Here is a 12,831-nt window from a genome sequence, read left to right as displayed (position 1 = left end):
CCGGCCAAAATATCAAGAGGTGAGCAGGACCCTTGAACCTTAGAAATGGTGAGAGAGTCTTTCCCATGTATGTCCTTTGATGTGTCCATATCAATATGGGTCACATGGATAAGATCCAATCCAAAATCCAACAAGGTATACTCTCAAATTTCAAATATTGCTTTTGGTACTACTTGTGTGTTATTTTATTTCTTTATAAATGAAGGATAAGGAAACCAGCCTCGGATCCGAAACCTAGTCGATGCATTTTGTAACTTACATATGACTGAATTTTGTAACTTTGGACTTCTTATTAGGAAAAGGTTTTATCAGGTCGGCGCATGAATTTATTTTTCTAACGTAAAACCTGTAGGTGGCGTTTTGGAACACGTCTCAGGAAAATAAGATAAACTTCGCGCAACGCAATTTTCTCAGAATTTCTATTTTCAATTACTTTGTTGGGTTCTGTGGATTAGTGACCAGAGTAAGAAGTGGGTGCAATAAGCGACACGTGAAGCATGAAGCAAGAAAGACAATGCCTGCCTATCAAGAACAAAAAGGACTTTAAATAATGCCCGGCACGTGAAGCATGAAGCAAGAAAGATCTTGAACAAAAAAGACTTGAAAAATATGGTAGCCCAAAGGCAAAGGCAGGTTGATCGTCATCCGAAATATATACACATGTACAAGAGAATGAAGCAACGACTACCACCAGCTCCATGTATATCACCATGGACATCTTCCAACTCGCAGGAGGTGTAGCTGCTCTCCTTGCTTTTCTCTTCCTCTACCAAAGAATATGGCAGACCAAGAAGACACAAAAAGCGATTCCCAAGCCACCAGAACCTGATGGTGCTTGGCCCATAGTCGGCCACATGGGTGTGCTGTTGGGAACCACACCTCTCCATCAAACCCTCGCTGCGCTCTCAGACAGATACGGCCCTATCTTCGCCCTTCGGCTTGGCCAAAGGCGCGCTCTAGTAGTGAGCAGCATGGAGCTAGCCAAAGAGTGCTTAACCACCAATGATCGAGCCCTCGCCAGCAGGCCCGCGCTGCTCAGCGCCAAGCTCCTCAGCCACGACCGCGCTATTTTCGGCCTCTCCCCTTACGGCCCATACTGGCGGGAGGCCCGCAAGATCTCCACCATCGAGCTGCTATCGAACAGACGGATCGATCTGCTAAAGCACATTCGGCTCGAGGAAGTGGACTCCCTCGCGAGAGGCTTGTATAGATGCTGCGGGGACGTCGAGCCGGTAGAGATGAAGTGGCGGTTGAGCCGCCTGACCAGTAATGTTCTTCTGAGGATGGTTGCTGGAAAACGGTATTCCGATGGAGAAAACGCCGGAAAAGATGAGCTAGCGATGGAGTTCGGCGAGTTGATTGAGGAGTTCTTCTATCTGCTCGGAGTGTTCACGGTCGAGGATGCGCTCCCTTGGCTGAAGGGGCTGGATGTGGATGGCCACCAGAAGGCCATGAGGAGGGTCGAGCAGAAGATGGATGAGATTGCCACCACTTGGGTGGCGGAGCACCGGCAAAGAAAGGATTCCGGCATCGTAGGTGGGGGTGGTGACTTCATCGATGTGCTTATCGGTCAACTGGACGATGGTCATTTGTCTCACGAGCATCCTACCGACACCATAATCAAGGCTACCATTTGGGTGAGTTAATATTTTTTTTTTTTTTAAGTCAAGCTGGGTTAGCCAGACCCCCACCAGTTATTATCCAACACCGCTGGGATTTGAACGTGCCTCCAACCACGCGGAGCCCCCATTTGTTAAGTATTATTCTCACGTTTTACTCAAATTGTCGAACAGAGGCCTCAGGTGCGGCTGGGAAACGACATGAGCAGCTCGGCTCTCTAAATGAATCTTTTCCATGAATTTATGAAAAATATGTGGTGTAACCTCTAAAGTAATTACAAAGACCCTCCTGAAAAATTATGAGTGAGCACCTGTCTTAAGAATAATTCTCCCCTTTAAATATGGTCAGATCCTAGTTAGCTCAAGCTAAAAGATAGATTTATCCTTCTATTATTATATTAAGAGACAATTATGCGCTCATTTACCACATTTACCCTCTTACTGCCGCAAACTTTTCTTTTTTCCTAAGCTTGAACTTTAGAACTAATAGCTTAGGAAACGAAAGGTTTCAATGGGCTTGGTTTACCAGGACCCGACCCGAACCAAACCCTATATGGTCTGGGTATATGATATTGGATCTTCAATTATTGCAGGCAATGGTTGCTGCTGGTACAGACACCATGTCATTTACTCTGGTGTGGGCCCTCTCTCTTCTATTGAACAACCCCCACGTGTTGAAGAAGGCCCAAGATGAGTTGGACTTCCACGTAGGCAGGGAAAGAAAAGTGGACGAATCAGACATCAAGAAACTGACATACTTGCAAGCCATACTCAAGGAGGCCATGCGCCTACACCCAGTGGGCCCGCTGCTGATCCCACATGAGTCGATTGAGCCGGTCAATGTAGGCGGATATGACATACCAGTGGGCACAATGGTGTTTGTTCATGTATGGAAGATACAGAGGGACCCAGCCTTATGGCCAAACCCGGAAGAGTTCAAGCCAGAAAGGTTCTTGACAAGCAACAACGACACCAATTCTGGTGGTCAGAGCTTCGAATTATTTCCATTTGGTTCGGGTAGGCGATCGTGCCCCGGTTCATCGCTAGCAACCCAAGTTACTCACTTGACATTGGCATGTTTGCTTCATAGTTTTGAGTGGTCTACACCCAAGGATGGGCCTGTCGACATGACTGAGGGGTTCGGCCTAACCATGCCCAAGGTAACTCCTCTTCAAGTCCTGCTGCGCCCTCGTCTCCCACACCATCTTTATCAGTGAGACTCTATGGCTCTACATATTGTCTTTGTGAATGGATCTGCATGAGCTCACACAGTTGTGACCATTTCACTCTACTGCATATTATGGATGAATAAAATATGATGTGGAAAACTTATGGGGAATTAAACAAGCGTAAGATTTTCATAGAGTGAGATAAGCCACCAGAATTGGAAATTTTTCAATAAAATTCCAATAAAAAGCATATTTACTATGTCAAATTGTGATCTTCGTATGGTATTTGGGCTCTCCGTCGTGCAAACGGTTTAGTAATCTAATGGCAATTGATGTTCTCACTGAAAATAGAGTGGCAATCATCAAACGACACAATTGCTGTTGAGGGGACAATAGAGATTTAGTGGCATTCGGAAAATTTTGCTAGAAGTAATTATGATCGATTTCTTTACTGCATCGAATGTATTTTCATGCACGCTATCTGCTCTTTGTATCTGGACTTTGGCGACTTCTCGTCAGCTGTCCTACTTACCTGACTTATAGTACACTTAATACATTAGACTCTCTAAAAAAAATAATATGAAAAGGTTAGAGTTTTGAACGGTAAGTGTTCAGCATGAAGAGTTAATTTAGAGTGAAACAACCTGATTTTAGTTGGGAAAAGTTTCAAAATATTCTTTATTTTAATAATAGAAAAAAGTTCACATTCTTTTATAAAAGTTTTTGTGTTTTGATTACTTTCAAACAAAAGTACTTTAAAAAATGTTTTGTCTCGTACCTAAGAGAGAGATATTAAATAGAGTTTTTGTTCTTTATCGTATACTTTGGCAATCCTTGTGTGTTAGGGTGACTTGCAGACGTTGTTGCACTTCGCGTAGAAATGGATGCACCGTGCACAAAGGCGTTTGAAGTGCAATGATGATACACTTTGCACTTTGCACACTCAAAGCGGCATGAGGCGCCGATGTCCGTTTTGATTGTACCTTAACCTTTTAACCTAGCCGTATTGGACTTTTCGTTTCTTCATTGTTTTGGCCATTTGAACGTATTTAAAAAGAATTTATATCATGTTTATGGGGTGATGTGACTTTTGGATGATTTTGGAGGTCCTTGACCATTAGTCAATGGTGGGTGACCGTTAAGGATAATTTTTGTCTAATTTTTAAACTATTGAATTTATGGGTGTTAATATCATTTATCATAAAAAATAAATGTGTTGACCTTCCTAAAGTCTATAAATCTTTTCATTTTCGTATTTTGGTTCATCAAATTTTCTGATTCTCAAGCTTTTTTCTTTTAATCTTTTGATCTTGTTTAAATTGCAAAGATCAACGTGTGGGAGAGGTCACCTGATCTTGCGAAACAGTGACACTCTTGAGGTCCAAGCCTAGTTGTATCTTGAGAACTCAGTCGCGTACAAACCTTGTTTGCATCTTCAGAAATTCTGAAATTGGGCGATTGAAGTTATAAAGATAGTGATCTTAAAACGTGTATCTAAGCTTAAGATCTCGATTTTTCTAAATCTTGTTTTTGGCCATCGTTTGTTCCAACAAGTTTTTGCATTTTACTTTGCAATTGTAAATTGGGAGACAATTCTGTAAAACCCTGAAAGATAAAACTTTTGACTGGGTTGGGTTTGAGCTCATTCAATAAGGGTGTGTTTGATTCAACAACAAAGAACAGAAAAATTCATCGTGTTCGGTCATAGGATGTGTTGTCTTGCCATGTTCAAGCATCATTAAAAAAAATAAATTTTTTTTTGCAACCTTAATTGTCCATCTGCCATTGTTCCATGAGGGTACATTTTTTGGTGTGTCCCGTCCATCATGCGAGAAAAAAAAACACTTTGTTTCAAACGTTGGATGTCATGTCCAAAAATAGGCATTCTTTTTGTTCCACCTTCCCCGGTTACAAAAATAACAAGATGGGAGAACATAATTAAAAAACAATCACCAGCGGGGGCACTGGACCATCTCTTGTGTGCCTAACACTCTCTCTCAGAGTTGTCTCTCTCTCCTGTGTAGCGGCTAGAAGGGTGGTGCTCTCTTAGTGAACATCAATGAAGGGGTTGTGGCCAGAACGAGGGACGAGTAAAGCTGGCGAAGGGGCAGTAGCCGGTGGAGGCGAGGCCACCTGGCCCCTTCTTCATTCTTCTTCTTCTTCTCTTGTTCATTCTTCTTCTTCTTTTATTTTCTTGTTGATTATAGCTTTTTTTCTTTGATTTTCTTCTTCTTCTCTTCTTTGTTCTTTTTTTTCTTCTTGATTAGGGCTTTCAAGAATCTCCATTGAAGCCTGTTTGGAAGAAGAATTTTATAAGACCGGTTCTTATGGCAGGAATTTTGTGGATATTATTCATGCTCATTGTGTTATTATTTCAAGTCTAGTCATGCCAATTGTTTGTGGCTTCACTTTCAGGTGCTTTTGGAATTGTCCAATATAAATTGTTATGTCCATCGTTTATTGGCCACGATAGAGGCTGCTTCTTGTGGCTAGGAATGAAGTGGATCAAATATGGGATTGTTTGATTTATGCTTGACCCCATACTGGATGTCATTTTCAAGAGTGATTGGGTTCAAAATCACATCCTGATTAGGCCAACTTGGATCTTGTGGTACAGTTATAGATCTATTTATGATATAAGACCTTGCGATACTTTATCAGTTGAAGATGGCAAAACCTATTGATTTTCATGTGAAAACTATAAATTATGTGTACAACCCCAAACTAAATTAGAAAATATTTGGTTACCTAATCCGTCCTCAATGCGTTTAGTGGCTAGATAGCAGCCATTTGTGCTCTGAATATGATCTTTGATTCAGGTATATGTTACGAAGACCAATCAATGGATTCCACGCATCCCTACTTGGTGGGAGTAGATGTTTGGCATCCATAAGGCTATGTTTGGGAGCCAAATATGATGATACACCAACGCCTACAGGTGTTTGAAAGTTGTAATACCTCGATATGGGATCTCGAGAGTCTAAGTCTGGTTGGTATTACTTTTTAGAGGAAAAAAATACAGAGTTCACACAGAGAAAACATGGCTAATTTTTTTTTTAATAAACTGAATTTCTTTTACAGAGTTTAACATTCATATAACATATGAAAATAATGATTACGTGAGTGTTTAATGATAAAAATATAAAACTAACAATTCATTTGTTGCACAGTCGGAGTAACTGATCACGTCTTACTTGCGCTAGTGTGCATGAAACCTATAGTTTTATTTATACAGGGATGAGTGTATAACTCAGTAAAAAATATTTATAAGTAATAAATGACTTTAACTTATAACTGTAGTGGGCTCCAAGCTCCTAATATAAAATTAGTTTCATCAATTTTTATACCCTCATTTGACCATAATCATAGGACAAAAAGATTTTTCTCTAAGATATGAGTCCAATGCACCAAACCTCACTTAATTCTGAGTTCAGAGTGCAAAGTTATGCTCATTTTACTTAATCAGATATTGGATATACACAAGGGTAATTTGGTTATTTCAACCCTTATATTTCGACATAACTCATCCTAAGTCAAAAACAAGTTCAGTCTGAGTTTAGAGTACTAGTTTTACTGAACTTAGTCTCAACCCAACTCAGTTTGGTTTAAAAACTTAATTGGATTCTCAAAAATTCATAATAATTTACAAACTAGATCCAGGTCCAGTTATGATATGGATCCAAACTCAATTTTGATTTGTATCCCTGATCTAAATCCAGAACTGATCTATTCAGCTATAGGTTGAATCCAAATTCAGCTACATATTAGATCCAGAACTAATATGAGCAGTCTCAAATTGGATCCAGATTCAGTTTTGATCTGAATCCAATATTATTCCATCTACTGCATACCACATCTATGTTCAATTTTTTTGTCTTGGATCAGGTTCAACTTGGATCGGTCCATACCGATTAGATCGAAATGGACCGAGATTTGGCCTAGACCAGATCAAACCAAATCCAAACAAGAAATTGAGACCCTATCAGACCAGACTCAGTCTGAACTGAACCAGACCGAGTTAATCTTTGTCAGACCCAGCCTGGTCTGGGTTCACAACCAAACCGGTTTGTCTGATCAAGTTGAACCAGTTCAGTTTGAACCAGTTCGATCGACTGAATTATTTTTTGTTTTTACTTGGTTTGGTCTGGGTCGCACCAGACCAACTCAGGACTCGACAGACTGGGTATAAGGTGGAAGGGGCTAAACCCCTTCCCGACCTGCTTTTTTTTTTTAAGTTCTGCATAAAGTTTTCAAGTTTTTTATTGAATGAATCTTTCATTTTAGATTTTCTTGCATCGCTTTGTCTGAACGAAGATCTGACATGAAGCCCAACTACAGGTAGTGTTGTTCCTACTGCTTGCTCTGCAAACAACTTGCAAATCTTTAAGACCTGATTTTTTTGGGAATTTATAACCCCAATAAACTGCACCCGGCACAAAGACCTGATTGTGCTGGCTCAGCATGCCATATTGCATAAAACTTCAAAACTAAGACACCCTTGCCCCTTGGGACCTATGCTACGCATTGGCTTGCGCAGGGGAGTGACACCCATAGGAATCGAACCTTGACTGCACGTCTAGCAGAAAGGCCCCCACCCTACTACTCCAACCCCTTGGGGCTTTTAAGACCTTTCTTGACTTTGCCTTTTGAGAATGATCAGAATAGCAATAGCTGGTATTGAGAAGAATCTATAATTTGCCTTGCTCAGAAGGATGACAGCTCACGGGAATCGAACCTTGACTTCCTGCCCTGCAACCAAGGCCCTCACCCCACACAATGGATTGTTTTTTGTTTTTAATATCGGAATGTACAACGATATTTTCACAATATCGCCAATATTCATGACTTAAAAGTGGGCGCGGTTCGCACAAGAGCCACACTAATTAAGCATGTTTTTACTTGCTTTGTACTGCACCACATCCAGATATTTCAAATCCCGGGCAAGACAAAAATAAAATTTAATAAGGCACTTCAAATCTTTCTTTGGTCTGGGAAAGGGACCAAGGAAAAGGCACACCTCGCATCGTTGGAGCTTGTCTCCAGCCCTAGAGAGGTTGGGGTCCTTGGTATTAAAGAGTTGGGGAGATGGAATAAGGCATTTTTATTCAAGCAGCTTTGTTCATTGTTTGTTGAGCATAAACCATGGATTGATATTATCAAGCATATAAATATAACTTGATTGGTTGGCCTTGACAATGGATGGGAGGTACCAAATGGATCCAAGGATCCGGTATTTGAAATGGTTGGTTAAAAATCATCCCTCTATTTGAGGCTTCCTTTCGTGTCAAATTGAGAAATTGGAGCAAGACACGATTTTGGAAGGACATTTGGTGTGATTCGGGCTGCTTCAAAGAAAAATATTCGGTATTTGATATGGAAGGTTACCCAACTTTCTCAAAAAAATAAAAACCAAAGAGGTCACCTAACAGTTGATACAGATGAATCGGTAGCCAAACGATTCAGAGCCGATACCCATACTGACAACACATGATCCCTACTAATTTGACCTGTAAAACACATTATTTGTATGGTTAAAAATAAAGAAAATAGTAAAGGTGTGCACACTTGCATTATTTGTGGTGTTGATTTTTCAACCCTTGAGAAAACCTGCTCCCGTGTCGGGAGTTGATGATTCAAAAGCTCGACCCCAGTAATTTTGTCCATATAGAATGCAGCTGCATGTTCAGAATACTTTAAGATAAATTAAAAGTGGTGGAAATTAGCATGCTTATCATGTTGACAGGTAAATGCATGTACAACTGCACCATACCATACATGTGAAAAGGGTGCACCCCAAGTTCAGCAATGATAGCCACCCTTTTTCGGTGATCCGAGCAGATCTTGATCTAATTAGCTGGTGATTATGCTCAAATCAAGCCTCAACCTACAACAAATTTGTGTGAAGCCCTGATGTAGGCTCAAAATGTTTGGTGGGAAACTATGTGCTTTACATACCGATCGATGATTACCAACCCACTTGGTCGATATGCATAGAGAGACTCTTGATGAAAGGACGGATTCTCAAATACTCAAAGTGACTCATTTAATTAAGTTGTAAAACTGGCCTTGTTGCCAGGGTGATCAACCACTTATGAGACCCAAGCCAATGGAGTTGCACAGTGAGGACTGGGTCATGGTTGCTGATCATATAGGTAGGGAAACAAGCCATTTAGCAACTCTAATGAGAATTTTGGCCCCATGCGCAACAGAAACACACAATGGTGCACCCTCAAATATCACAAGTATCACCAAACATATTGTGCTAATATGTTGGTGCAGAAGTCCCTTCATAATAAGTTTCACCACCAATCACCACATGGATCTAGAGTCACAAGAGGCAACACTAACAAATTTTTTTTTTACATCGGAAAATTGTGGATCCTAATTGAAACCCAGATCTGGTATGAAATTTAACAAACCATATCTGGCTCCATATACTAATTGGACTGTTTGGGTTTGACACGAATTCCAATTAGGCTTCCTTTATCACCAAATCCTGACCCAATAGAGTTTGGTATATGAACGATTCGAGTGAAACCCAATCCATTGATAGCCCTATTCATATTACTGTTTGCAAGTTTGCTATTGGAGAGAGAGTTTTGGCTGTAGTAAACTTTTTTGAATAGGTAAGTAGCAGATGGCAAACGGATTTTTTTTTTACTATAGTAAATTTTCTTTCCTAGGTAAACAGGAGATGCTTTCTAATTCAAATGCAGAGTCAAAGTGATAAGGATAAGTATATCCTTTGTACACCGATTTCCCTTATCATTGTTACCAAAATCGGTTACAGCCTGTTACCGCATGTTATCTCTCCTTCCTATTTTATCCCATCCACTGTGATTGTCATGATTATCGTTTTTTTTATGTTGCCATGATTTGAGGATCTGGCTGTATATGTAGCCTATGGGTCCTGGTGATAATGAGTAAGTCTGAACGGTGTTCTCTAGTGGACGTAGGTTTATATGACCGAACCACTTTACATGCTTTGCTCTTTTCCATCTCTTCTCATCCCCTTTTCTTTTTAACATGGTATCAGAGCCAGTCTTTTCGGATCAAAAGTAGTGGTTTCATTCATTGGTTCATTGCTCTTCTCGGTCACCAATGACGAACAACGTCCAGAACATTGATTTTGTTACTGCTCCAACTATCTCTCAGGAGCAGATCAACACATCTCTCAAGATCACTATTGTTTCATTAAATGGATATAATTACACTGCATGGGCTAAGTCTGCTACCCTTGTTCTCAGTGGTAAATCTAAGTTGGGACATGTTACGGAAAAGAAACCCAAGCCTGCAGAAACCGATCCCAACTTCGAGGAGTGGGAGTCGAGTGACCATTTGGTTATGGCGTGGCTCTTGAATTCCATGGAGCCATGCATCTCCGAGGGCTTTCTGTTTCTTGATTCAGCAAAAGCCATTTGGGAGACAGCCAAAGACTTATATGGCCAGCAGTATAACATGGCAAAAAGTTATCAATTAGTGCAGGATATTCACTACTTGAAGCTTGAAGAAACATCGTTCAGCGAGTATCTAGGGCACCTGAGAGGTATGTGGGATGAATTTGATTAGTATATACCTCCCATCACTGATGCTATTTTCTTTAAAAAGTGGAGGGACCAGGAGAAATTGTTTCAAATGCTTGTTGGACTAGGACCAGCATATGAGCAACTCAGAAGCCAGATTTTAATGTCCTCTGAATTACCGTCCCTAAGTGTAGCTTGTGCTACAGTCATGCATGAAGAATCTCGGTGAAAAGTTATGAATGTAAAAAATAAAGAAATCGATGAAGGCAGAGCAGCTCTTGTGGCTAAACTTAATGAAGAACAAACCAAAACCACTCAGGATATTGAACCGCAGAAATCCAAACAGAAGAAATTGTTATGTATTTTTTGCAAAAGAGATAACCACTCAAAGGAACGTTGTTGGAAACTCAATAAACACCCGAATAATTTCAGAGGCAAACAACAGGCAAATGTAGCAAAATTGGAACCAAATGAGGAAGTGTTGACAGTTGAAAAACTCACACAGATTCTTTAAGGATTTGCCAAAAATAATATGGTTGCACTTGCAACCAAAGAATCAGGTATTCTCGATGGATCTTGTTCATGTTTTACTACTTAAGCCTCTAATAGCCATACATAGATTATCGATTCTGGTGCCTCTGAGCATATGACAGGGCAGATTTCATATTTAGAAAAGATCACTTCTAATACTAATTTCAAACATGTCTCTTCTGCTAATGGATTCCTTATGAATGTCGAAGGTATAGGAGAAATTAATCTCTTTGATCAAAAGGATAATGCTCTATACATGCTGACATTAACGCCCAACTTGCTGTTTGTTAGCAAAATTACAAGATCATTAAATTGTTATGTTACTTTTACTCCTACTGAGGTACTGTTTCAGGACAAGATGACGGGGAGGATGATTGGTAGAGGAATGGAATCTCGAGTCCTCTACATTCTTGATAACTCAAATAAAGCTTTGGTGGCTCAACCGGATGATGAGGGAAGAATGTGACACATCAGGTTAGGTCATTCTTCTAGCAAGGTTCTAAAAAAATTGAAGCCTAATTTAAGTTTTGATTGCAATAAATGTGAGACCTGTTAGTTTGCTAAAATGACTCAGTTACCTTTTCCTTCTTCTGAGAGAGCTTCATCTCAAAAATTTGATATTGTGCACTCGGACATTTGGGGACCTTCCTCGGTCATATCTCACAATGGTTATAAATACTACACTTTCATTGATGATTTCACCAGAGTTACTTGGGTCTATTTTCTCAAAACCAAAGATGAAGTGTTTGATAAATTCATGGGTTTTTATATGATGATTTAGACTCAATATAATTGCAAAATTAAAACTCTGAGAATCGATAATGGGACTGAGTATATTAATGAAAGATTTGTTGATTTTCGTATCAAGAATGGTATGGAACACGAAACTTCTTGTGTTGGGACACCTCAGCAGAATGGTGTCATCGAAAAACAAAAATCAGCATTTACTTGAAATGACTAGGACATTACTTTTCCAAATGAATGTCCCTGAAATTTTTTGGAGTGATGCAGTTAGTACTGCAAGTTACATCATAAATCATCTTCCCACTCACAATCTTGAGTTTAAAGCTCCCATTGAGATTCTCATGGAAAGAGAACATTCCCTCTCCCTCTCCCATATGAAAACCTTCGGTTGCGTAGCGTATGTTTGGAAGCAACTGATGTTTAGAAACAAACTTGAACAAAGAGCTATCAAATGTGTGTTTCTAGATTATTCACCATCTTAAAAGGGTTATCGATGTTATGATGCTAAGAGTTATAAATTTTATGTCTCATGAGATGTCTCCTTTGATGAGAACCAGGCATATTTTGAGAATAGTGGTAAGGGGGAGCAACAACCTACACATGATCTTGTCTTACCTAACGTCACCTTGGATAGTATGCCTTCAGATAACAATATACCGAATTTGATCAATTCTACTCCAAATATCCCAGATCTACCAAGTACTGATAACCCAGGACAGAATAGAGAAGGAACTGTTCTTTGTCGATCCGAAAGAACTACACATGTGCCCAATAGATTTCAAGATTTTGTTACCTATAGTGCCATTGCATATCCTATTGAGAAACAAATTCAATATGATCTCATCTCAAAAAGATATGCTTCGTATCTTGCTAAAATCTCGGATCATCATGAACCAAGCTCGTTTGATGAAGCCTGCAAAAATAAGTTATGGCGTGATGCTATGAAAGAAGAACTAGAAGCCTTAGAAAAGAATGGAACATGGGAAGTAGTGCCTAAACCAAAAGACAAAAAAATCGTTGAGTGGAGATGGGTTTATAAAGTCAAATATAAAAGTGATGGATCAATGGAAAGATTTAAAGCAAGATTGGTCGCAAAAAGATATTCTCAAACTGAAGGAATTGATTACACAGAGACATTCGCGCCAGTAGCTAAGATGAATTCCCTCAGGATTTTACTATATGTTGTGTGTAATAAAATTTGAAACTTATTCTAATTGGACGTTAAGAATGCTTTTTTATAGAGAG

General features: G+C 39.7%; 1 pseudogene; it reads left to right on the top strand.

Moving 5' to 3' along the window:
* Positions 1-710: 710 nt before the first annotated feature.
* LOC149838662 (xanthotoxin 5-hydroxylase CYP82C4 pseudogene) lies at positions 711-2,862 on the top strand (annotated as a pseudogene).
* The last annotated feature ends 9,969 nt before the right edge of the window (positions 2,863-12,831 follow it).

The sequence above is a fragment of the Nuphar pumila genome, chromosome 5, assembly GCF_984573655.1.
Source record: "Nuphar pumila chromosome 5, dmNupPumi1.hap1.1, whole genome shotgun sequence".
Taxonomy (NCBI): Eukaryota; Viridiplantae; Streptophyta; class Magnoliopsida; order Nymphaeales; family Nymphaeaceae; genus Nuphar; species Nuphar pumila.
This window is presented reverse-complemented; position numbering and strand designations above follow the sequence as displayed.